This window comes from Ambystoma mexicanum, chromosome 3p (genome assembly GCF_040938575.1).
Source record: "Ambystoma mexicanum isolate Mex_15411 chromosome 3p, UKY_AmexF1_1, whole genome shotgun sequence".
NCBI lineage: Eukaryota > Metazoa > Chordata > Amphibia > Caudata > Ambystomatidae > Ambystoma > Ambystoma mexicanum.
In genome coordinates, this window is record NC_090925.1 from 457947473 (window position 1) to 457973293 (window position 25821).

Sequence of the window (25821 nt, forward strand, 5' to 3'; positions counted from 1 at the left end):
AGAACAGTAGCAGTATTTTCGTGGCCAGTAAATGCTCTTGATGTTGGCGTTAGGGGGAGGCGCATTTGACGGCCGGTCACCACCTCGTGAGGAGTGAGGTGGTGGTCGGAGCCTGGCCTATTCCTCAACTCAAATAGGGCTAGCGGGAGGCAATACAACCAACTCTTCTTTGTTGTTTGCTGTATTTTTGCAATTGCCTCCTTTAGCAGGCCATTCAAACGTTCGCATATACCATTGGCCTGTGGGTGATATGCACATGCAAATTTATGTTTGATGCTCAGTAAGGATGTGATGTGTTGGAACATTTCATTGGCAAAGTGTGGGCCATTGTCTGACCACAGTACCTCGCACACTCCCCATCTGGGGAAGACCTCCCTCACTAGAAATTTAGCTGCTCTGAATGCATCTGGGTGTGAGCAGGGTCCTGCTTCAATCCACCTGGAGAATGGGCATACTACTACAATCATATACCTATTTCCTTGACATACTTTGATCATATCAACATAGTCAATATGGATATGTAGGAAGGGTCCTTCTGGCCGGGGTATAGTACCTTTTATCACCTTCAGCGTGTGACCGGCCGTGAATTGTTGACATGTGAGGCAGTTGCTTACAAAATTTGCGCCATGGGAATTTAACTCGGGGCAGAACCAGTCCTCCCTAATTCGTGCTGCAATGACCTCCTTGCCTGTATGGGCTGGGTGGTGTAATTGGCTCAGGGCGGTGTTCAATAGTGCCAATGGCATTACCATCGTTCCAGTGTTACCCTGGCGCCATAGTGTGTCGGTTGGTGACATTGTACATCCTCTTTTAACCAATATTTCTTTCTCTGCCATTGGTGCAGCTGCTTGTAGTTCCATTATCTGTGTGGCTGGGAGATGGGTGTACCCTTCTCTTATCAACATTTCTTTAGCTATTGCCCTCCCTCTCCCTCTCTCTGACTCAGGGGGGTTCCACATCTCACCAAAATATGCAGCATACTTTGCATGTGCGTCTGCTGCTGCGTTTCCTTTTGAGATGTGATCCTCTCCATTAGTGTGTGCAGTGCATTTGACCAATGCTAATTCTTGGGGGTTATTTATAACTTCAATTAGTTCAGCCAACAAGAGAGCATGTTGCACTGGGGTGCCGTCAGCTCTCCTAAACCCTCTTCTCCTCCTTTTGGACAATCCTGAGTGGACAGTAGAAGTGACATATGTGCTGTCAGAATATATGGTTACTCGTTTGTCAAAGCTTTCCTATAACGCCAAGATCAGTGCAGCTAGTTCAGCTGCTTGAGCAGAGTAAAGTTGTGGTAATTGTACACATTTCATCGCCACACACACCGGTACCTCCGTCATTTTTACCACTGCCGTCCCAGTTCTCCTTATCCCATCATTTTGGTCAATTGTTGATGACCCATCAATGAACAAGACCTCGCCTCCATCTAGTGCGTTCTCTTCAACTTTTCTAGTACATGCGTACATTTCAGTACTCTGCGTACAATCGTGTGCATAGTCCCCCTCCTCAATTACTTCTGCCATGAACCTTGCCGGGTTAACCGTGCTGCATCTAACAATTGATCGTTCTGGCCTAGATAAGATGATCTCATAACCTGACGCCCTCTGTGTGGTCAGTGTGGACTTAGGTTTGTTCAATATTGCGAATAGTGCATGTTCTACAAATAATGTTGTTGAGCACCCCATGGTTATTGCCGCAGCTTTCTCTACCGCAAAGGCAGCTGCGGCGAGACCTTGTTCGCCAGGAAAATGTCCTAACATCACAGGGTCCAGGTGGCCACTGTAGAACGCTACTGGTTTGTAGCCCATGCTTGTTTTTTGAGCCAACACTGCTTTCATTACTGCTGAGTCGCAATGTGAAAATATAAAACATGGGCGTTCATAATCTGGGGTGGCTAGTACTGGAGCAGTTGATATTGCATCTTTCAGTTAATCAAAAGCCTCTTTCATTTCCATTGTCCACCCCAACTTTTTCTCCCCTTTGTTAGCTTCTTTCAACCCTTCAAGTAGGGGACCTATGTATGAGCTGTAATCAAACACCCAGGCTCTACAGTAGTTGCACAGTCCCAGGAACTGTTGTAGTTCCCGCACTGTGTGGGGCAGTGGCGTTTTTGAAATGGCCTGTGCTCGTTGTGGTGCGATCTTTCTTCCGTGTTGGGATATGAGCTGACCAATGTAAAGTACCTGTTCCTGACAGTACTGTAACTTTTCCTTGTCCACCTTGTAACCCTTTTCTGCCAATACTGTCAACATCTTCAATGAGTCCTCTCTGCATCTTATTTCGTTTGTGCTGCAAATTATTATGTCATCAACATACTGCAAAACTGTGCTTTCCACTTCAATGTTGGCCAAGTCCATCTGTATTACTCTGTTGAATATTGAGGGTGACTCGCAGTACCCTTGTGGCAATCTGGTGTGTTTCCACTTTGTGTTTCTGTATGTGAAGCTTGTCAAATCTTGTGAGTCTGGGTGCAGGGGTATTGAGAAAAAGGCATTTTTGAGGTCTATCACTGTAAATCGTGATGCTTCTGCTGGAATACCGCACAATATTGTTGCCGGGTTCGCTGCTATTGGATATTCTGCTTCTACTATATTGTTCAAGGGCCTGAGGTCCTGTATGAAGCGCCAAGACCCCCTCTAGCCTTGCGCACTGGGTATACGGCTGTGTTACATGGTGATTCTGATGGAACCAGTATGCCATTATTTATAAGGGCCGTTATTGTTTCATATATGCCCTCATCTGCCTCTTTTGATAGTGGGTACTGCTTCACTCTCGGGAGTATTGCACCTTTTTTCAACTTTATTCTTACTCCCCCTATGCTTTTTATGCACCCCACCTCATAGGGTCTAGTAGTCCATAATGACGTTGGTACCTTTGCCATATCCTCCTCAAAGAAGGGAACTGGGGTTGATGTGGGTGCTTCGAGTGCCATTGCTATTTTCTGTGCCACTTGTTTGTATGAAACTCTTAGCCATATTTCTACACTCATCATAAACACCATTTCACCTTCTTCCTTTCCTTCGGAGAAGAGCTCCTCGTCTGACACCTGGGTGAGTCTACATCCCTCTGCTAGTGCTATCACTGCCCTCCATGCTCTTCCTTCTCTGTCTTGGGCATGTACTGCAATGCAATCAGCAGTTGCTATAATGCTCTCTATGTCCACTGACATCACCTTTCCTTCTGGTTCATTGGCTGGTGTTTCTGGTCTAATAAAAAATAGGCTGCTGGCCTTCTCCAGATCTTTCCTTCTATTCCAGGCATCCATGCAAATGCCATGTCTGTCCCGTATTGGAACAGTTCACCATCTACTGGCTCATCTCTAATCACAGTCTGTCCGCAGTATGCTTGCATAATTTGTCGTGCAGTGAGCATGTTAATTCCTGGAGTGGAGCAAATTATGCCGTCCTCCGTAAAGGAGATGGTCATATTCAGCCTACTCATTATGTCTCTCCCCAGTATATTCACTGGTGAGGCCCTATGATACAAAAGTGGCACTGACATGTCATAATCTCCTATTGATAAGGGAATGTTATCAGTAAAGGGAACCAACCCCCTAGCCCCAGAGAATCCTTGGGTGTTCATGGCTTCACCTGACATTTTAAATTTACCTTCCTTTATGCAGGACCGGGTCGCCCCGGTGTCAACAAGAAATGATAATTTTTTGTCACCTATCGTTACCTCTATGCGTGGTTCCTCCGCACTATTAGGTGTTACCGACAGGATGGGACACACCAAGGTCGTCTGTGGGCTGTCCTATTGTGGGTACAATGATTGACCACTTCCTGTGTAAGGGTTGTGTCCCAGGACCGTCACCCTTCCCAGTTGTGTTTGTTGTAGTTGTGTATTGGTAGAGGTTATGTTATGGTCTTGGGTTTGGGCAGGTTGCTGTACTTGCTGTACTTGGGGTTGTTGTGTTACTAGTTGTTGCTGCCCATTTCCTTGTTACAAGGTCTGTTGTTGCCAAGTGTTCTGCTGGTCCTGTGCGGGCCCTTGTTGTCCCTGTTCATTCCATGACGGTGTGCCTGATCTTACTCTACAAGTGCGTGACATGTGCCCTACCAATCCACAAATCCAACACACCGGTGGTTCCCTGTTCTGCCATGGAAAGCTTCCTGGGTTGTCTTGGTATGCTGGTTGTCCCGTGGGGTAGAAATTTCTAAGTCCTCCCCCCTGCTGTTGAGAGTTATATCCGTACCCTCTCCCCCTCATCATTCCTCCCCTTCCCCGGTTATAATTATAATACCCCGCCCCTGGCGTTGAGTATCCTCCTCCCATGTTGGCCGTGTATGGTTGGAATGGTGGAAGCTGTTGTGTTACAGTCTGTGATGGTTGTATTTGTGAGGGATCTTGCGCAGCTACTACTTGCGTGGGGCTTTGAGTCAATGTTGCAGGTGTAGTTATTAGTGCACCTTCCATCGTGTATTTGGTAAGTTTTTTCTGTACTAATTTAGCCTCTTCCGTTTTTCTATCCTCTTCCTTCTGTTTCATTTTCTCTTGCCATGTCCTACAATGATGTACTATTGTCAGCTGTATCTCTGGCCAGGATTTTGCTTCCATTCCCACCACTTTCTTCAATTGTTTCTGAACTGCTTCTGGGAGCCCTTGTACTAGTATATGATAGAATATTGCTGATGTCTTGTACCATTGTTCTCTAGTTTCCATGCGCCACTTCTCTTGAATTTCCTGGATATAATCAACAGGATCTTTGTTCTCATGCATCTTGCGTGAGGTAATTGCTCCTATGTCTGATGTGTCCGGATACTGTACCCTCAGAGCCTGCCATAATGCATATCTGCAGTTCGCGAATGGTGCCCCATCGTGCGAAGTGTTTGTTATTGTGACCCCGGGGAAGCCTGCTCTCTTCCAAATGTCATCCGCTGCATCCCCTAGTATTGATATTAAAAGGCCCTTTACATCCCCCACTGCCAATTTCTGCCCTGCAGTGTGTTTTTCCATTTCATATATCCACTTCCCAGCACCTCCGCTTAATGATGGGAGCCTGCACTTTATATTTTCCTTGTCTGCGTGCTTCCAGGGGACATATTGTGGTCTAACCCCTCCCCTCTCCAGAAGTGGCATTAGGTTGTGTCCCGGTAGGCCCTTTGGGTCCCACACAATGGAATCCCTACACCCCTCCTCATCCGACCTATCGTCCACAACGTCAATGGGGTCCATATTTTTTCTGCCCGTGACTGTTTCTCCTCCATCTCTTCCCTTTCTTTTATCATATACTGTGGGCGTGTGCATTCGTTCTCCCTGCCTGCATCCAGGGAGGTCTCTAAGCCTACCTGCGTAGGGTGTCTGTTCGTGTGGGAAGAGCGTGAGTTTAGATGGGCATGTTGCACGTAATGGGTGCAAGGTATTGGAGCATGTGGTGAGGGATGGTGACGGTGTGTCTGTGCGTGTCTGCCTTTCCGCTATTCCTTGGTCTTCCACCTCACTTCCCTCTAGTTCTTCCTTTCTCCTGCAGATCCATGGTGATCCTCTATTTGTCCGGGTGATGTATAATTTATCTAGGCTTTCCCTGTCACTCTCTCTCCCTTCCTTCTCTATTCCTTCTTCTTCTTCACTGCAAAAGTCCTCCATTAATTCCATCCCCCAGTCTGTCTTTTTTCCCATAATCGTTACTGATTCCGGGTCTCATTACACGGATGGCGGTAATGGTTAACGGCCACCGTTAATGGTAACGGTGACCGTTAACCATTACCGCCTTACTATGAGGTCCCTTAGCGGGTTGGTGCTTTAACGCCTGCTTTTTGCAGGAGTTAAAAACCAACCCACTAAGGGACCTCGGAGCTAATTACGGCACCACAAAATTGCGGTGCCGTAATTAGCGCCTTCCCCATTCCCATAGAGCCCTATGGGGCAGAAATGGGAATGGGGAAGGACAATGGCGGAAGGGGGATTTACCGCCCCTCCAACCTTGGAATGGGGCAGTAAATCCCCTTTCCGCCAAGGTGGTGCCGGTATTTTACCGGCATGAGCCATGGCGCTAATAGCGCCATGGCTCACCGCCTACCGTGTAATGAGGCCCCAAGTCTATTAGGTCCGTTTCTCCCCTGTCATTCTTTCCAATTGCCCCCCTTTGCGTTGAAGTTGCTGTTACTCCTGTGTCTCCGTATACATATCTCCTTCCTTCAATCCCGCCTCTCCTTTCTTCTCTTTTCTCCTCATTTTCCTCCGCTATTTCTCTACCAATGTCTTCTCTTTTCTTTTTCAATTCCTCCATTACTTCAATACTCATTCTATTCATTAACCTTTCTTCTTCTTTCTCCCTTTCCCATCTCGCTCTCTCCTTCTCTAATATACCCTCTATCATTCTCCCTTCTTCATGTTTCCTTTTGTTTTCTAATAATAGTCTCCTTCTACATATTTCTATTTCCTTTTCTCTCTCTTCTTCCTCCCTCTTCTTCTCACGCAGCGCTGCCCTCGATTCCCTTTCTGCAACTGCCTTCACCCTGTCTGCTTCTCTCCTTTTCTCCTCAGCTCGTTCCCTCATTTTGTCCAATTCATTCTTGCTTTCTTTCTTTTCCCGTGCTCTCTCCCTTTCCCTTCTCTCAAGCTGCCTGATCAGTGTATTCTGCTCATCCCTTAATTCTGCTAATCGTTCTTCCAAAATCTCCTCCTTCTGTCTTACCAACTCCTCCTTTTCCCCTCTTCCCCTTTCCATTTCTCGTCCATTTTTATTACTACCTTCTCTTCTTCTTCTGTTAATGAACCTCGTCATTTTAATAATACATTCGCAGCTACCCACTCATCCTGTCCTATCCCTGCGATTTGTTCTTCGCCAATGTCCCCTTCCCCTGTGGGCATTTTTGTGCGGGCTGGTCCCGCCGTGCTACTCTGCTCCCTTCAGGTGTGGCTATTTGTTACTGTATATGGTGGTGGGCTGTACTCCGGGTTCGAGTACCCCTCAGCCGCCTTAAGTTGGACCATGTCTCGAAGTTCTGTTAGAGGATATAACCCCCCTCCCTCTTTTTTCACTACCTTTGCTAGGGGTATATCGTTACTCTGTTCCCTTTTTACTTCCTTTTCGTTAATGTTGTTACTCTTTTCTCCTCCCTCTTCTCCGTTCCCTGTGTTCCGTGTGCTTTCACTCTCTTTTTCCCCATTCTCTCTTTTCTCCTTAATCTTCTCTTCTTCGGTTAGTTCGCCCATATTAAACATTCCGTTCGGTCCTGGTCGGGACCCTTGGAACATCCTCCATAAGTTAAACACCTCCACGTGGTGCGTTAACTTCTTCCCCTTGTATGTGTTATGCAGATGGTTTAATAGTGAATGTTGGGTATACGGATCGAAACTGCCATTAGGCGGCCATGGTGTTGTCATTTTGTTGTCCGTCCCGTGTCCATTCTATGCTATATTTGATCAGTTTCTCTCTATGGGTAACAGTGTTTACATATGTGCTGTAGCGGGGTAGTGAGAGTGTTCCCCCACCCTCCCGATCCTGCCCCGTATGACATAATAGCGCATTACTTGTTGTCCTTCCCTTATTTGGTAGTGGTTGTCTTATTAACACTTTACACTATACAACCTTAAATCTTTACCTGGCCCCAGCTGTCTTCCTGTCACGCCTGGAACAAGGTAATCAACAACATAATCGGACTGCGCACACTGTGTCGCCTCGCGTGTGACACCCCCCATCGACAGGACGGCTTAACCAGCCAACTATCTTCCGTATTAGGCAACCAGCTAGCTACCGCCTACAGGGAAACGTCATCATCTATCTATCGAGTTTCCTGCTCGACCAATAGGGATCCTCATCTACTCATTGATCAATAATCACCAAATCGTAGGAAACCGCACCCACACACACCCTTACACGCGATTGCGACTTAGGCCAATCAGTGTCTACGAGCGGCCGCACGTGATGTTTTCGTGCTCTCCCCCCTTCTCTTCCGTAACGTAGTGGACTGCTCTCGCACGTGTCCAGTTACCATTCATTGCACCTTCAACACTAAGTTATCAAAACCTTCGCCGCGCACCTGTGCAACACCTCCCACCTCCCATATTCAATTCCTCCCCCCTCCCTCACAATTTCACATTGCTTGTTGTGCGTGGTATACTCACCAAGTTCTCTCGATGCGGGGCCGCCCAACTGCGTGCACCCCTCCAAGCGGCTCGCCACCTCCCCTCGTCTGGACCACGTCCGGACACTCGCCAACCGCGGGCGGGATACTTCTCAACCGGCTCCCGAGGGCCAATATCCGGATTGCGCTGTCCGGTCTTCTCGCAGTTCTGCGATGGTCCTGTAGTCCTCAAAAGGGGGCAGCGGCAGAGGGGGCCGCGCCGCCGGGCCTCCTCGCAACAGGAGTACTCGGAAAAATAAAATAAAAGCAGACCTCAAACAGATCTCAGCAGTGCCTCCAACTTATCGGGGGGAAATTCTGCCGGGGTCGGCTGGGCCGTCCGGGGACCTCCGGGCAGGGAGGCCCCAACTCCTCCCGTATATCCCAAAAAATTGAGTATGAGACACACGCAAGAAGCAAGGTGATTCTGCTGTTTATTAGACAAAACGGCAGGGATGGGTCAAGGAGCGTACACGTCCGTCCTGACACACACTTCAAATTGGTGGGGCTCGCAGGCCCTTTTTACCTCAGTATGACGTGCTACTTGCGTCACCTGGGAAAGTTAGCAAAAAACCTATCGCCACTCTGGATTGGCTCCTCGAGTGGTAGGGTTAGTATAGCATACGTATAGAGAGCATTGTTAGTGGCTAAGGGTTAGTCAGGTGGTATAATTGGGTTGTCCCTTCAAATTGACACACGAAAATTGTTACATGAGGATCCCTGAGGATTGGTCAATGCTAATGGCGTCAGTGATAAGAACCTCATGTTCTGATTGGTCCACGCACGAGCCCCCCAGTCTGGGACCATCGTTGTTCCCAGCTAGCAGTGCACCTGTCATTTGCAACAATGTTTCACTATGATTATGTAAAGACAACGTGAAGATTTATTGGTATGCCTGAAGGCCGACTACTCCCACCGCCGCAGATGTCCATTGGATCATTTCATTGTATCTGCCGGTGTCTTGAAACGGGGGTTTCGGTGCCTCCCTTCTCCTGGGCCTGGCACCTTGTCAGATTTGGCTTGATCACGGGAGGTGGGACCGTGGTTGAGGCAGAATTCTGCACAATTAATATTGTATTTTTCCACTATGTGCCTGGTTTTAATTGCAGGTGTGACCTTGGCGTCGGCTCACGGCATACGAGATTGCAACATTGCGCCCTTGACTGTCAGTCATCGCCGGGCTCATTCTGCAGGGTCAGCAACTGTACTCTTGCTTATTCAATGTTCATGGAAACTGTTGCTTGGGCCTGGTGCATAGGTGGAGATGTTTGATACACCGCGCTTTAGGTTATGGTACCATATTGTTTTATCCCCAGTGTCGTGTCTTCGTTATATTTCTCATTGCAATGTATGGGTTTAGGAGAAGCGCGAGCAAGCGTTATAGATGAGTTCTTTATGCGTCTTGCGTTTCAGCATTTTGAAAATCCCATGTAAAAAATAATAAAGGTGCGCGTCAGTGAGTGTGTCCGTCATCTATGTCGTAGCACTGAATAGGTTCTTCATGTGGATTGGTGTGGGAGTGTCCAGTGTGCATGTTCGCATAGGTGTGCTGACCTGTGGCAAAGTCGTCATGGCATCTCTAACGATGTGTTCGTTTACTGCTGCATGGTTCAGTCGAGTTCATCCATGCCGCAGGTGTTGGCATGGGCAGGACAGGCTGGTGGGCACATCCGTATGTTCTTGTACCAGGGTATTTGATCGTCTGGTAGATGGGCAAACTCCTCTCGTGGCGGGTGCCTGGGACGTGATCCTCTAGGCCAGGGGCGTGAGGGGATTGGTGGGAGTCTTGTGTTCCATTTTCCCACTTCACTACTTTACCAGAGAGACTTGATACAATGAAGGGGGCAATTTTCCTGGAACTACTTGCATGGCTATTTAAACCGCACCTCTCAAACTGAACACGCTTCGCGTAAATCTGCACTCCTGCAGTGTAACGCTCACCGTGTCAGTTCTGGCTTCCTTTCTGCCATGCCCGTCCAGAGTCTTCTATCCATCGGCACCTGTGAAAATAGAAGAACAAGAGTTATTCACGCATTGAAGGCCTTACTTGCAGAACATCCGGGACTCACCTTTACACTTATCCAAGGGCCGCCGCATCTGTAGAAGATCAGAACAGAAGGTACCCTCTTGGGTAGCAACGCACCTGACTCGGCCTCCTCCAGGAACTCCAGCAAGTAGTTCTCCATCATTCTGCATCGTGCCGCATCTCGACACCGCCAGTCGGACCTTCCATCTTCTTCCTGGAAAAGCGCCGTACCTGCCGAACAGAAAAGACAAAGCAGGTTAGTCGCACATAACAAGAAGGCTAAAATAAAGCAAACTATTAGCGCATCTCGCACTGCGCTCTACTTACCGGCAAGAATCCTGCACGTCTTTGTCAGGAGAGTCATCCATCATCCGAAAACCGCTTTTGTGCCACACCTGAAAGACAAGAAAACGAACATTAGATATCTTGCATGCAAGCACTTAAGGCAGCTATTTCAAGGAGTTATTGGAATAGAGACTTAACTGCTTACTCCGGTCCATCCACTTCAGCAACCTCCATCGGATCAGTGAAGTAACTTGATCCAGGAACTACAGAGTAACTGCACCCCTGCCAGAGAGTGGGCAGGACGGAGAGCTCACCCATATAATAGACAAGGTGAGCCAGGGAAAGAGAAGGATAACATGGAAGAAGGTGAAAGCCAAAACCAGCTCCACACAGTTGGCTAATATCTTGTTTCAACTTGCAGACCAGCATCTCTTGAGGCAAGACAGAAGGGAAGACGCAAGCAGTCCCTCATTAAGCAGAACAACACCAGTGCAGACATCAACCTTCGCACACGAGCACGCCCCCTTGGAGACCAGGTGAGCGTGACAGTATGTGTGTTGCTTCTAGGAAGACATACATTGTGCATGCTTAGATCTTTTATGGACACATGATGGGGGTTGGGACCCGGGGTCTCTTGCTTGTCAAGGAATGCATAGGTATGGGCAGTGGAGTCAGTGGTGTGAGGCTGACTGCGGCTTTGCTTGGTGGGGTTAGAGGCCCATTGGCAGTTTAGTGGAGATGAATGGACGTAGCACAGAGCCTGGTGTTGCTGTCACACTCTTCCAGGGCACATTTTTTTAGAAGATACTAAATATTTGCAGCACTTGAGGGACAAAGGGAAATGGACTTCTGTGGGAAGAGGGCTCGTCTGGAGTCAGTGTGTTTGCACAGAAACTAGGCCTTGCGGAGAAGAGCACGGGCCTGCAGCTTTATCCCTTCTGGGCCTAATACAAGATGGAGTCGAGGGCTATGAATATTTCTAGTGCCAGGCATCTACGTCTGAGCACTGCAGGGCCTCTACATGTTATCCAATAATGCGGATTGCTCCCCCCTTGTATGCTATTCCACCTCATATGGGGTTCACCTTATTTGGAAGTGCCTAGGGGGTGGGATAGGCTAATTTCCATCCCAAAATGAGTCATTCTGAGCTGAAGCATTCTGTTGCAGATGGGGCCCAATCTGGTGAGATATATATCTTATAGATTTGATTAGCTCCCTAAGGTACCCCTGAAACTCATCCCGCAGAACCTCTGCAACTTTTTGGGCATTAGATGCTGTGCATGCCGGTATGACAGGTGTATGCAGCCCTCTGACTGTCACTATCTTATTGGGTGTTAAATGATGGTAGAGCCAGGTTGTTTTCTTAAAGCAAAGAGAACCAAGGGTAGGCATTGCACCCAATTATTTTTCAAAGTATCACACAATTTGGCCAGTCTTTGCTTTAGTAAACCATTGAGACATTCATCCAGTCCGTTTGTCCCAGAGGTGGTAAACGCTACACAGCCTTTGCTTTATTCTTAGCAATGCTATCATTTTTTTTTAAAGATTGTTGACAAAATGGCTACTGTTATCGCAGGGTCGGTCTTACACCAGGCAGGAAGAATTGTGCCCCACACACCCCCAAAAATAACAACAACACAAATTGAAAGCTCTGTATAAACAATATAACATTAGCATTAGTGTATTTGCAAAACTTCCCTACTGAACACCCTGCCCTAGTACAAGGCTGAGTCATCATCCCACTATAGAATAGGGGCACCCATACTATAGATTAGTGATCACTTTACTCAAGCAGGCCTATCTGAAATGTGTGGGAGCCCATTTCAGCATGATGGTTTGGGGCTGCCTCCTCAGAGCAAAAAGAGTCTGAAGCACACGTGGGGTACATTATGCCTACATTACAATGGTGAAAAAGATACAGTTACTAGCTGCCTATCATCACGAGATGGACAGCTGCCAGGGAGATTAAACACAAAATGCCGACTGAAGAGCTCTAACCCGTTCTTTGTCAGCAAATGGCTGATGCGGAGGAACCAGTGTTAGAAGGCAATGAGGAGAAAACTCTTCTGTATATCCTGCGGGAAGAGAAAACGCAGCTTGCAATGCAAGTGCTGCAAAGTGGACATTTGAAGCCCCAGAACGAAAATAGAGAAATTAATATATTGCAAGACTGATGGGTTATAGAGAATTGATATGCCCGATAAGCCCTTTTGTCTTGTGTTATTAAACAGAATGATACATTAATAACCCATTTAGGTGTAGCACTTCATGCCAGATTCCTGCCTGCCAAGCACTGGAATAACAGGCAATATTATGCATTTTGCTAGTACTCAATGAATGTATTGACCACTGAAGTATGAAGCGTTGACTGCGGCCATATGCGATTCAAAGGTGTGACTGCAGGTTGAACAGAGATCTCTGAAGCTAGCGAATAAACATAAACATGGTATTTATTAAAAAGTTGCATGGGGGTCCATAGGGTCTGCTACTGAGTCCGGCACAGTCTAGGATGGCAGTACATGGCCTGATGTGGCTGCCTTTTAACCTTGCAGCCCATTAGCAGTGCCCCTCCCCCACACAGGCCCTGCAAGTCCTATTCATCCTGCTGAGGCCCAAGTCTTGCCACTGCTACAGCTATACCTCTACAGCATAAATGCTACTGACGTTGTTACTGCTCACATGGGTGGATTAAGTCAGCATGCACCTCTCATTAGCATCACAGTCACCACTTCATAATATGTCCTCACGGAGGGGAGCGAGGGAAGGATTGTGCTATCATGGGGTGAAAAATCATATATACTGAATCAATAACACTGTTGCTGAGGCTGCAACAGTGGTTCATATACCATAAGTCTGAATAGAGCCCCTTAACAGCCATGCAGTTAACATTCTGAATGTAGAACCTCTGACGTAGTTCCACATGAGCATCCTCCTGGGGCTCAGGACCACATAGGGGGTTGCCATCAGTAAATATTTTCTTGTGCCACAGAAACCAGTCATCTAGGTTGCTTACATAAACGTTTCCACTCCTTTGTTTTCTCTGCATTGGGAAAGATCATACTGTGATACATTGGTTAATGGCTAGGTGGCAACAGAAATGGTCATTTGCCTGGAACCAATGATGTTTGCCAACATCATTATTCTCTCCCAAGCTCTGGAGGGAGCAGAGAGACACATCATACTGCAAGCCACCCTACACTGTCTGCACTACACAGCACCAACTGGCAGAGATATGACCCTGCCTTGTGGGATAGCAGCCAGGCAGTGCACTGCATTGCTTGAGTGTGCTTACTTTTACCAGCAATTAAAAACGTGTTTACAACCAGGACGGCAGTATCTGTAAAGCAATCACCAATACACATAGTTAGGTTTCAGAGTAGCAGCAAGCAGTAGTGTGAAGTAAATGTTAAACCAAAACCTTCCTTATCAATATTGAAAGAACATTTTTTGCCAAAATACTTGCCAATAAAATTGAATCCTCACTCCCAAGTCTAGTTAAACCAGACCAAACAGGTTATGTAAAAGGACGTAATATACCCTCTAATGCAAGACTCCTACTAAACGCCATCAACCTTGCAGCCAATGACAAAAAAGACACTCAAGGTTATGCGGCCATTGCATTAGATGCGGAAAAAGCATTCGATCGTGTTGACTGGAATTTTATGTTTCAAACTCTACGTTGGCATGTGTGTGGTGAAAAATGTATTTCACTGGTTAAACTTCTTTATTCTGTCCCCAAATCCGCTATTTACTTAAATGGTCAAACTTCCTCCTCTTTTCCCTTACTAAGAGGAACGCGTCAAGGTTGCCCCTTCTCACCATTACTATATATCCTCTCTCTTGAACCACTACTAGAATTAATAAGATCTAACAAAAACATCCCAGGAATTCAAGTCGGTGCGTCAATAAATAAAATAGCTGCATATGCGGATGATATTCTTATATTAATTAAAAACCCCAAACTTCACATTCCCAACCTCTTGAGTGTATTATCGCAATTTGGTCAGGTCTCAGGATATAAATTAAGTACGCAGAAATCAGAAATGATGCCCCTAAATCCATACTGCCTTAAACATGATATTGTCACTTTTGGCCTCAAATGGTGCAGTAGCTCTGTCAAATATTTAGGTCTTCGTTTTGCCCCAACTATCCCAAATACGATCAAACTCAATACTGAAACACTACTGGGCACCCTCAAGGAGCTTACATCCAAATGGTCTCCACTATACATCTCCTGGTGGGGGCGCTTAGATACTATCAAGATGATGCTTACTCCCATAATTCTATACTATTTTCAACTTCTCTCCGTCCCATTATCCCTTTCCTTTTTCAAATCCATTTACTCTATACTTCTTAATTTTCTTTGGGGAAAAGGAAAAAGTAAAAGAATTGCTCTGACGAAACTGAAAGCCCCCTGTGATATGGGAGGAGTTAGATTCCCTGACTTTAAGTCATATCACTCTGCATTTCTTATAAAACAATCTCGTCAATGGTTCATGGATCCTATATCCACTGATATCCCGACCTGGTGTACATTATTAAAACATCTAGTTCTACCACACGACATCACGGACTATATATACATATTTAAACATTTGTCTAAAAAGATTTTAGACCCTATTAAAGCTTCAATCTCAGCTCTACAAACCTTTCTTTTTCCCCACACTATAACCCCCAATAAGCATCGTTCCCCACTACTATGGCATAATAAGAACATAGTAATTAATAATAAGATCCTCAACCGCAAAACATGGATTCAAAAAGGTATCAGATTCATCCAACACATTATAGATGACCCGAATATCCATTCCTTCCAGCAACTCTCTATCACATTTAACATTCCTAAGAAGGACTTTCAATTTTATAACAACTTAATTAACTCCTGCCTTGATGCACTTGCCCAATTTTCCAATGAAATTCTTACTCCAGATGCTCTTAGACTAATGCACCTTACCATAGTTAGTGAAGTTCGAGCCTCTAAAATATACAATATGCTCACCTCAACTTTTAAGATTTGCCCTATACGTCTGAAATGGGAACTTGATTTGGGCTTCATGTTTGAAGATGAAATATGGCATCATCTGTTTGCTAAAATCAAACAAATATCGGTGTCAGCAAATATTTCACAACACTATTATTTCTTCATGCATAGAGCATTCATTACTCCGGCCAAATTGCTAAGTCTTATCCAAATTATAATGCAAATTGTTGGTCATGTGGCATATCTCCCGCCACGTATATGCATATGTTTTTTGAATGTTCATTTATTGTTAAATTTTGGCAGGAAATTTGGAAGCTTCTTAAGTGTATCTTCTGTGTTGATGTGCCCTTTTCCTTTGTTAACATATTTTTAGAAAGTATAGCCATTACAACGTATTTCCCATCTGACTCTACTAGACTTTATGATTTATTCATCTGTATAGCTTTATAATGCATCACTGCTAACTGGAAAGACTCTAGTTTGCTTTCTACCAAAATCTGGTGGAATACCATTTGTAACACTCAAACTGGAAATGTGCATGGCAAATAATCATGACACAATTCCTAAATATAATGCTAAATGGTATTATTTCACCAGATATCTCAACTGTTTTAATGCAACTGCTCATGGTACACGAATCTACACCCTTATATTTGCATCATTGTCCATATTTCCATACTCTTATTGAAATGCTAGAACTTAATAATGTTTTAAATGATAAGTTTATTTTGCTGAAATAATCCAATATACCCATTCTCCCCCCTATCCTCTACCCTTCCTGATCCTTATATGTCTCTTGTCTGTCTCCCTGTACGTCTCCCCCCTAATCTCTATATTCACTACATATAAGTCACTCTTTGCAGACTTGTGCCACTATTAATTTTATACTACTTGTTATATTAATGCGGTTTATATCTTCTATAGTTCATATTATATTCGTAAGTGATTTTAACAAATGATTTAGCTATATAGAAATACTATTACAAGTGACCAAAATCATTTACTATGTCATTTCTTCATGGTTCTTGTTTTATTCAAAGTCTGTAACTTGTCGATATCTGTATCAAACTCAATATTTAAACAATAAAAATCATTAAAATAAAAAATAAAAAACCTTCATGTAAAAGTCTTACTTGTTTGCTTGATTTGTTGTCTATCCAATAGTTTACCGTTTCCCAATAAATGATGGTTCACCAAGTGTCAGGGGGTTGGTTGATTGTTAGGCTGGTATTCAACCCTAAGAACAGAGTTAGGCTGCAAAAGTACACCTTGAGTATAATGTGACATGCCCCCCTTAGAACGATGGACTATGTGTGCTTTAGTTCAGGCAATCTGTCACCTCCTCTCAACTCTCTGTCTCTCGTGCACTCGGTCCAGTGGTCGAAGTGAGACGGAGGGGTTGGGAGCAGTGCTCCTCTACTTTTTTAAATTAGGTTTTACAGCTCCTATACTTTTATTTTAAAACAAAACCGTTCCGGAGCGGTTTCGTTTTAAAATAAAAGGGTAGCAAGAAGTTGAAACTTGCACTTTCAATGCACTACACTTTACATTCCCTTAAACAGCAGGTGCATGTGTTTGGGGGTTTGTATTGTGTGTGGGAGGCGGTGTGGTGATGGGGTTTGTGGGGAGCCGGGCAGACCAGCAGGGACCATAGTTCCACTACTTCTTTTCGTACACTTCGACCACTGTCTCAATCTACAACTTCCGAAAGAATTTGATTCTACACTAGCTTGCACTGACAGCCTGGCCTGCTGGGACCGCTGATGGCAGCGGGGAAGTGGACCAGGCTCCCATGCAGCAGAACTCAGTGAAATATGTACTTTATGATAGTGGCTTCTCCATCTACACACTGTCCATCCATCCCAACGAGTAGTGACTATTAACACTTTTAAAGCACTCATTGTCCAGTGTGTAGTGGCAAGTTGGCATCTAAAAGCATTATGTCCTGCAGTGTTTAATGTTCCATTTCAGGTGTTGTATGAGCTTAACGATACTGCTGGCAGAGTATGTTTTTTTGTTTGGTACGAGCAAGTGGCACTGGCACACTGTGTAATTATTGGTATGGGGAGCACCCCGTAAGTTGAAGATGTGCTCTGAGAGATTCGTGGTGCTGGTGCTGTACCATAAATCCATCCATCCATACATTGTGCGCTCATCATCATAACAATACAACGGAAGCCTATTGGCGTACGTAATACACGATCACCACGCTGTTCTTCTAGAGGGGAGTGAGGGATTGTGCCAGATCGTGGGTACACAATGTTAATTACCCAAAATAACTGTTATGTCAATCTTCGCACATGGCACAAAGGTGCGTTCTCCCTCCTGCTTGACCTCCTGCTGAGTTCTGCCCTGCTTCCTGCCTCCTGGGCCTGCTGCTCATATGTCTGGGTGGCTGGGGCTTCATCAACAAAACATAAGCTGAAACGCGTCGACATATCATCCTGGCGAAATGTTTCTCTGAACATAGATTATTTGGTATAGAAAATGTGAATTGTCTGTCTGTTCCGAAAATGGCACAATAGCTTTCTAACTTGATGGCAAATTAAGAAAGACAGCAATTAGATAACCCGAGAAAAAAGGAAAAAAGGAAAAAAGTGTTTGTGTGTATTTTTTTACGTATTTTTTATGTATTGAATGAATTGTGAAAAGCAAATAAATGTATTACTTTTCTAAATCTGGGCGATGTATGATCACATAACTTGTTTAATATAAGAAAACGAGAATCAATGATGGTGTGAATTGTTCTAAAGAATAGGAGACAGGGGTAGTTCTTGTTCCAGACTTTTCTTCTATATAGTTTTTGCTCTATTCAAACACGTCCTCCTCGATAGCAAAACATATTAAGCGTGACCTACCTTATATACCTGCATCCCTTCTCGATCCATAACTCTTTTTCTTACTCAGGCAATTGTGCCTGCAACTCAATGAGCTGTTTGTGGGAAAATGCATTGTAGGGTACTGTTATGTCTGTGAGTTGTGAAAGCAGCACATCTGATACTATGTCATATGGATTTTCTAAATATGCAGCTTCTTTTGCTTCAAAATTTTCTCTCTGGTTTCCTCCGCTATCGGGTCTGTGTTGGCTGTGTGTGCATTGCATTTCACTACTGCTACTGCTGTCGGGAGGCATAATGCATCTATCAGGTTGGACAGTCATTCTTCATGCTGTACCTGTGTGCCATCTGATTCTTTGCACCCCCTCCTCTAGATAGTCTCGAGTGTTCTGTAGATATAATGTATGCTGAATCAGTATAAATTGTAGTGAGGCACCCCTGGGATTTCGGCAATGCTTTTATCAGTGTTACTAATTATGTTACTTGCACAGAGTCACGTGGGGACAGTGGAACTCTGGCTTCCACATGTTACTCTCCATGTGGTCTATTATTGATGACCCATCTGTGAAGAGTATCTTCCCTTCCTCGAGTGGGTCCTCGCTTGCATGGGGCATGATGGCTGTGGTGTCCACGTACGTAGCACAGTTGTGTACTATGTCATTCTCTTGTACTGGTTCTGTGATGAATGTATCTGGATTTACAGTGTGACACCTCACTACTTGTATGCAGGGGGTTCATCAATGAGACTTCATATCCTGATGCTGTTTGTGTCCTGAGTGTGGATTTGGATTTTTCTAGTATTGGTAAAAAAAACATGCTCTACATGGAGTGTCACTGGGTATCCCATAGTGAAGGAGGATGATTTTCTGTATGGCGAAGGCTGCGGTTGTGGCTGCTAGAGCCTGCTCACATGAAAATTGTCCATGCATGACAGGGTCCAATAGACCACTGCAATATACCAGGGCCTTGTGTCACATTGATGTCTTCTGTGTGAAAACTGCCTTCATTTACCTGGTCATTTGAATGTGAAAACAGATAGAATTGCTTTTTGTAATCTTGTGTGACTGGAACAGGGGTGTTGCTGATTGTCTTTTTGATTTCCTGGAATGTTTCAGTCATTTGATTTACCCAGAAAATTGTCTCCTTTACCTTCTGTGCCTCTTTAAGCCCTTGAAGCAGTGGTTCGGTGTACGATGAATAATCAGATATCCAAACTGGACAGTAAATGCATAATCCCCAAAGTTGCTGCAATTGCTTTATGGTGGTATGTGTCTGTGTGTTCTGTACTGCTGTGGATCTTTCCAGACATCTTTTTTTCCCTGCTGATGATTTGATCTGTCCCAGGTATACTACCTCCTTTTGACAGTACTGCAACTTCTCCTTGTCTATCTTATAGTTCTTATCTGCCAATGACATGACAATCTTCACCAAGTTGTTTCTACACTGCTCCTCTGTGGTGCTGCACACTAAAAGGTCACCTGCATGTTGTGTGACTATGCTCTGTGTTTGTATGCTTCCTGGGTCCATCTGTAGTACCTTGAGGCAAACACGTGTGTTGGAATCTTTGGCCTCTGTAGGTGAAGACTGCAGGGAACTGGGAGGTGGGGTGTAGTGGGTGTCATGGACACTGGTCATGGGGCCAGTCCTTCCTCATCTCCAGGGTCCCATTGGACCCAGTCCTGGCGCCTCTGGTGCCAGGCTCATGTTAAAGTGTGCTCTGCACACTCTAGGCCTAGGGCATGTGCAACTGGGCTGGACGTGGCACAGAAACAGAACTGGAAGGCACGTGCTACAGGCCCAAAGAAGGACAAGGTGGAGTTTGTCGGCGGAGCTATGGGAGGGGCCTGAACCAGCCTATTTAAGGCCATCTCATCAGTGTGCCCTTGCGTCGCGTTATTCTGATTCCAAGCAGTGTAACGCTCTCTGCTGTACCTGCCTGTGACTCGCTGGATTACAGCCTCATCTTCGAGATTTCCTGGAACTCTTCTTACAGGCAGTCTTCCTCCTCATCTCCGCGAGTGTCTTCTCTCCAGCTACTCCGTCACTGCGGACGTGTCTTACCTGCTGGCAGTCAACCCATCTGCTACCAGCCTCTACATCACTGAGCATGCATCTTACATGCTACCAGCCTCCACATCACAGAGCACGCCTCTTACCTGCTACCAGCCTCCACATCGCTGAGCGCGCCGCTTACCTGTCACCAGCCCCTACATCGCTGAGCACGCATTTTACCTGTCGCCCGCCGCTACATCGCTGAGCACGCATCTTACCTGTCGCCAGCCGATACATCGCTAAGCATATGCATCTTACCTGTCGTCAGCCGCTGTTAGGGAGAATTCTCTGTTTAGGCTGAATTTCCTAACCTAGTGAGTCCCCCAGCAGCTTTGCTGGATTTCTGGAGTTTTTTTTTTTCACCTGCCAAGAGTGAGACCCTTTTTCTCCCACTCTTGGACATGATTTACGGTGCTCCTTTGACTGTTAATGTGTTTTATGGGCTATGGGGTCCTTTACTCCATAGGGTCACATGTGTTTTTACTATGTGTGTTACACAGCACCCTCCGTGCAGTGACACAGGGGTGTCATAGTGACACCCCACCATAGACTCCATACCCTGGGACTGACTACTGTCTCCCAGGGCATGTAAAGTCACCATTGGCTTTACTAGTTCCAAATTATGAACAGAAACCAGTACAAACCATCATATTGTGGACGTACTGGTCGGGGCAATTCGATTAGTCAAGGGGGCACGTCTCCATCCCCCCATATCGAGTTTTGGCTGGTGGCAGTGGATACTACTTTTTATATTCGACCGCGAATATATCCCTATGGGATTTTCCCATTGTTCCCATTGAGCCGTCCGGCTCACCACTTAGCATGTTTGATTGACAGCTAGGCTGAGTGAATGGGGGTGTGCTACATAAAAGCAGGGCTTTGGGCACTGGAACTTCAGAAGTCGCCACAGGACCTGAGAATTCAACGAGGGAGAAGCTGAGCCGACCTGCTACGACGACACCACCGGTGGAGCCCTGCGGAACCAACTCACCACTTCCCGACGACAGAGAAGATCTCCCTGCTGGAGAGTCTACTTCCCCTGACTGGTGGGCACAACCAGTTTACCTTCTTTTCCTCGCATCCCAGGACGTCTTGTGGTTGAATTGCCCGTGCCAAGCACCCCGGCAACCGGATAGCCACTTACCACTGGACCGCGAACCAAAGGACCACTCCTTTTAACTGAGAACTCCGCGGCTGGCAGTGCAACGGACTCCTGTCTTCCTCCCCGACGAGATCCTCTCTTCCCCCGGAGGAAGCACCGACTTGCATCCGCTGCCAGGAACAACTGCCCCCACTGGAGTATTCTCACCACTTTAAGGTACTGTGTCCACCAGGCCTCCCTTTCTAAAGATTGCTACAAGGTAATAATAATCCCTTAACCTTCTGGACTGGGCTGGCCGTCTTGACCATCTAACTGGTCCCCTTTCTTTTGGTCCAACTCTTTCTGAACTTTTGTGCACTCTTTAACCGTGTGACCTTGGCCACATTTCGTTCTGATCCTCTTAAAGTGGATCCGGCTTTCTGAACTATAACTTCACGGTTTGACTCTGCCTTCCTCTCTTGCTGTGTTCTTGCGAAAGTGTTGGGATCTGTTTCAATTTATATCCTGCTTTTCTCTCCCTTTTAAAAAGAATTATTAGAGTGCCATCTGCGTTAAGCGCTCACCGCTGTCTGAAAATAAGTGGAGCTTTACTTAAGACTTGTCTAATATTCTTTTAAGGGAGTGTATATCTTTTAGTGAACGTGTTTTTGAACTGCTTAATATTAGTGCCTGTGTGTTTTATTAGATTTGGTTTTAAATAAATAATTATATCTCTTTTACACCAAGCTCTGGTCAGTGTTTGCTTGTTCTACTATGTTCTTTTTTGTATAATGCCTAACTCTTCTTGAGGGAAGTCTGACTGCTCAGCCAAAGCTACCAAGTGAATCTGTGTGGTACAGACTGCTACCAAGTGGGTTTACTGCCAAACACCTGTAGTCTTAAATCTTTTGCAGTGGTCCCAGAGGGAACTCCACAGGTTTCTGCCTAACAGCCGCTACATCGCTGAGCACACATCTTACCTGTTGCTAGTATCCACATCGCTAGCACTCCAGCTGCTGCATCGCTGAACGCGCCTCTCACCTGCAACTCGTTGTGGCCTGTCCCTGTGCCAGACACGTCTTCTTACCTCCATTTCATTACGACCTGAGTCGAGTCTTCTCCCGAGCCAACATTCCACCAAGGCCACCAAGAGCCAGAGACACCCTCTTGCCAACACGAATCTTCATCGAAGGGCTGGACACCATTCTTCATCGTCGGCCTGCACCTACGAGGGAAAAGAACAAACAGGTTAGAACTAATACGCGCTCACACGACCGCATATATACATCAGACATTGCAAGAATTACCACTAGACTGAATATATAATCATACTAAAGACGTACCTCTTGGATTGGTGGCAGCTGGTCTGGATCAACCTTCCCATGGGCCAGTGAAGTTTACTTGGTCTGTTCTATGCGCCCCTGCTAGGAAAGCCAGGACGGATGGCTCAAATTACAAAACTACAGGTGAGCGTCTATGGAAAGTGCTTGCCCACCATATTCTGGCATGAAAGGGCTGGGGGAAGTAACGGGGTCCCCACTCCGTTCTCATTGCCTCTCCTCTTCACACAGGGGCAACATCCATCTCCTGAGCCGCAGGTCCAACCAATCTCGGAGGGGGAAGGTGATTTTAAGGAGCCAGATCAAGGGAGGGCTGCAACCGTGCCCCATCGCCCCCACGGAAAGCAGGTAAGCGTTACAGAACGCAAAGTCAGCCCAAACTTCCGCCTGGAGACTTCTGAAACCGACCAGTTAGCCCAGCTCTTGGGAGAGTTACAGGCCAAGTTGCATGCCTCCAGAAAAGAGACTAATTCCCTAAGGAGAGACCTTATTGTAGCCCGAGAGCGAACAGATGACTTGGCAAGACAAATGCTTCAGGCATATGCAGGACAAGTCCTGTTACCTGGAATTACACCAATACCAGTGCCTCAGCCCTCACCACCAGTACAGGTGGTACTCCCAGGGGCTGTTCCAATTGCTGCACCCGAATGCTTTTTTGGAGACCCAAACAAATATGCAGTGTTCTTGAATCAGTGCCGCCTCCACTTTTTGTGTCGACCTGGAGCCTTCCCTAATGATAGTGCTAGAGTGGCATTTGTACTTTCTTATTTGGGAGGCTGCGCAGCTGATTGGTCTGTACTGCTAGTAGCTCAGGATGATCCAATACTTTGGAACTTTGCAGAATTCCAATGGGAGCTAGAAAAACTGTTCGCCAGACACACTCAAGGGCAAGCATTGGACAACAAACTATTGTCTCTGAGGCAAGGAAACCATGACTTATTGACATACATTGCCACCTTCAACCACCTCTTAGCACAGACCAACAGGCCAGAGGAGAAGAGGACCACGCTGTTTTACCAGGGGCTTAAAGGACGTACCAGCCCAAGTAGTTAACCCACCCGAATGCTGTGCAGACTATTTTTACCTAACTGTGCAGTTAGACCACCGTTACAAGACCGAAAAAAATTACTGCACAAGAGCTGAAGAAAGATCAGTGTATGGGAGGCCTCGGGACACTCAGACCAACGGCCATGAAGCCCCTGAACCTATGCAAATAGGGGGACTACGAGCTCCCATTTCCAAGGCCGAAAGAGACAAAAGAAGAGTACAGCGGCTTTGTTTGTATTGCGGAAAAGCCAGACATTTCCTATGGGATTGCCCTACAAAACCCCCCAAGAAGGTGGTAGGTGCCACGGACAATGACAGTCAAGACAGGGAACAGGAGCCAGAAAACTCGGACGCCGGGCAAGTTTAGAGGTCCACTTGTCGAGCAGAGTTAAGAGAGTTGTAACGACCTCACACCTGGTTATTCCAGTAACAATCACCCACCCCCAACAACCATCGAAAGTGCATGCTCTAGACGCCCACATTGATAGTGGTGCAGTGGGTAATTATATCGATCAAGGATTGGCTGCACGGATAGGCCTTCCACTTCAGCAAAAACCACACTCAGAAAATGTCACAGCCGTGGATGGCTCACAGCTGTCATCAGGGCCTGTAACCCAACATACTGACAAGGTACTGCTGACATGCCAAGATGGTCACCGGAAAAGCATTTTGTTTGACCTCATTGGGGCTCCCAGTTCCAAATGATTCTAGGAATGTCATGGCTGGAAACCCATAACCCTAGGATCGACTAGCGCACCAGAAGGCTGACCTTTCCTCGTGAATGCACCAAGAATTGCTATCTGCAGGATGTGAGGAGATTACAACACCAAGGGAAAACCATCTTGGGAGTGTCGGGCTCGTTGCCCCCCGAATATCAAGACTTTGCGGATGTGATCCAAAAGGAACAACCTAATACCCAACCGCCACACAGAGCATACGATTGCCAAATTTATCTGGTCCGGGAGCACAGGTCCCCTGCAGCAGAACCTACACTCTGACGGATCAGGAAAATCAGCACTTACGAACACATCTCGATCAGTATCTAGCCAATGGATTCATCCATCCATCAAAGTTCCCGTCCTCCTCGGCTCTCTTCTTCGTACCGAAGAAAGAAGGGGACCTCAGGACCTGCAAAGGGCGTTAAACCAGATTAGCGTCAAAAATAGGTATCCTTTGCCACTCATTCCCGAACTACTCGACCAGGTGAAGAATGCCCAAATCTATATGAAGCTGGATCTGCGGGGGGCCTACCACCGGGTCAGAGTGAAAAAAGGCGACAAATGGAAGACAGCATTCCGAACCAAATATGGGCTCTTCGAGTATCAGGTTATGCCCTTTGGGCTATGCAATGCGCCAGCCGTATTCCAGTTCTTTCAAAAAAAGGTAGCAGGCGCTCCTTTCTAGAAATAACATGGCATGATAACCTGTTCTGAGATGAAAGTTTGCAGCACACACTTTTTGCTCACTGTACCTTTCACAGATGGGAAATATCCATTTGCACATCAGTCTTTGTCCCGCCCACATGAGCAGTCCAGCACCGAAATGCTATGGCAATTCCTCTCTGAACAAGAGTACCAACAGCAACCTCATACACGTGTTTCAGTCTTGTTGGGCCTCATCAGTGAATAGAAGCTGAGCCTCTCTGTGCACAGTGAGCAGGGAGACCACGTCTGGTTGCCCCGAGGTAACCTAGGGTGACCAACCCCAAGTTCCTTACAAATATTTCAAAAAAGGTAGCAGGCGCTGCTATCCAGAAAGAACATGGCATGCTAACCTGTTCTGAGATGAGAGTTTGCAGCACACGCTTTTCACTCACTGTACCTTTCACAGATGGGAAATATCCATTCGCACATGAGTCTTTGTCCCGCCCACATGGGCAGTCCAGCACCGAAATGCTATGGAAATTCCTCTCTGAACAAGAGTACCACCAGCAACCTCATACACGTGTTTCAGCCTTGTTGGCCCTCATCAGTCAGGTGAAGCAGAGCCTCTCTGAGCACAGTGAGCAGGGAGACCACATCTGGTTGCCCCCAGGTAACCTAGGGTGACCAACGTGTTTATGAACAACATACTCCACGAACTGCTATACGTCTATTTTCTTGT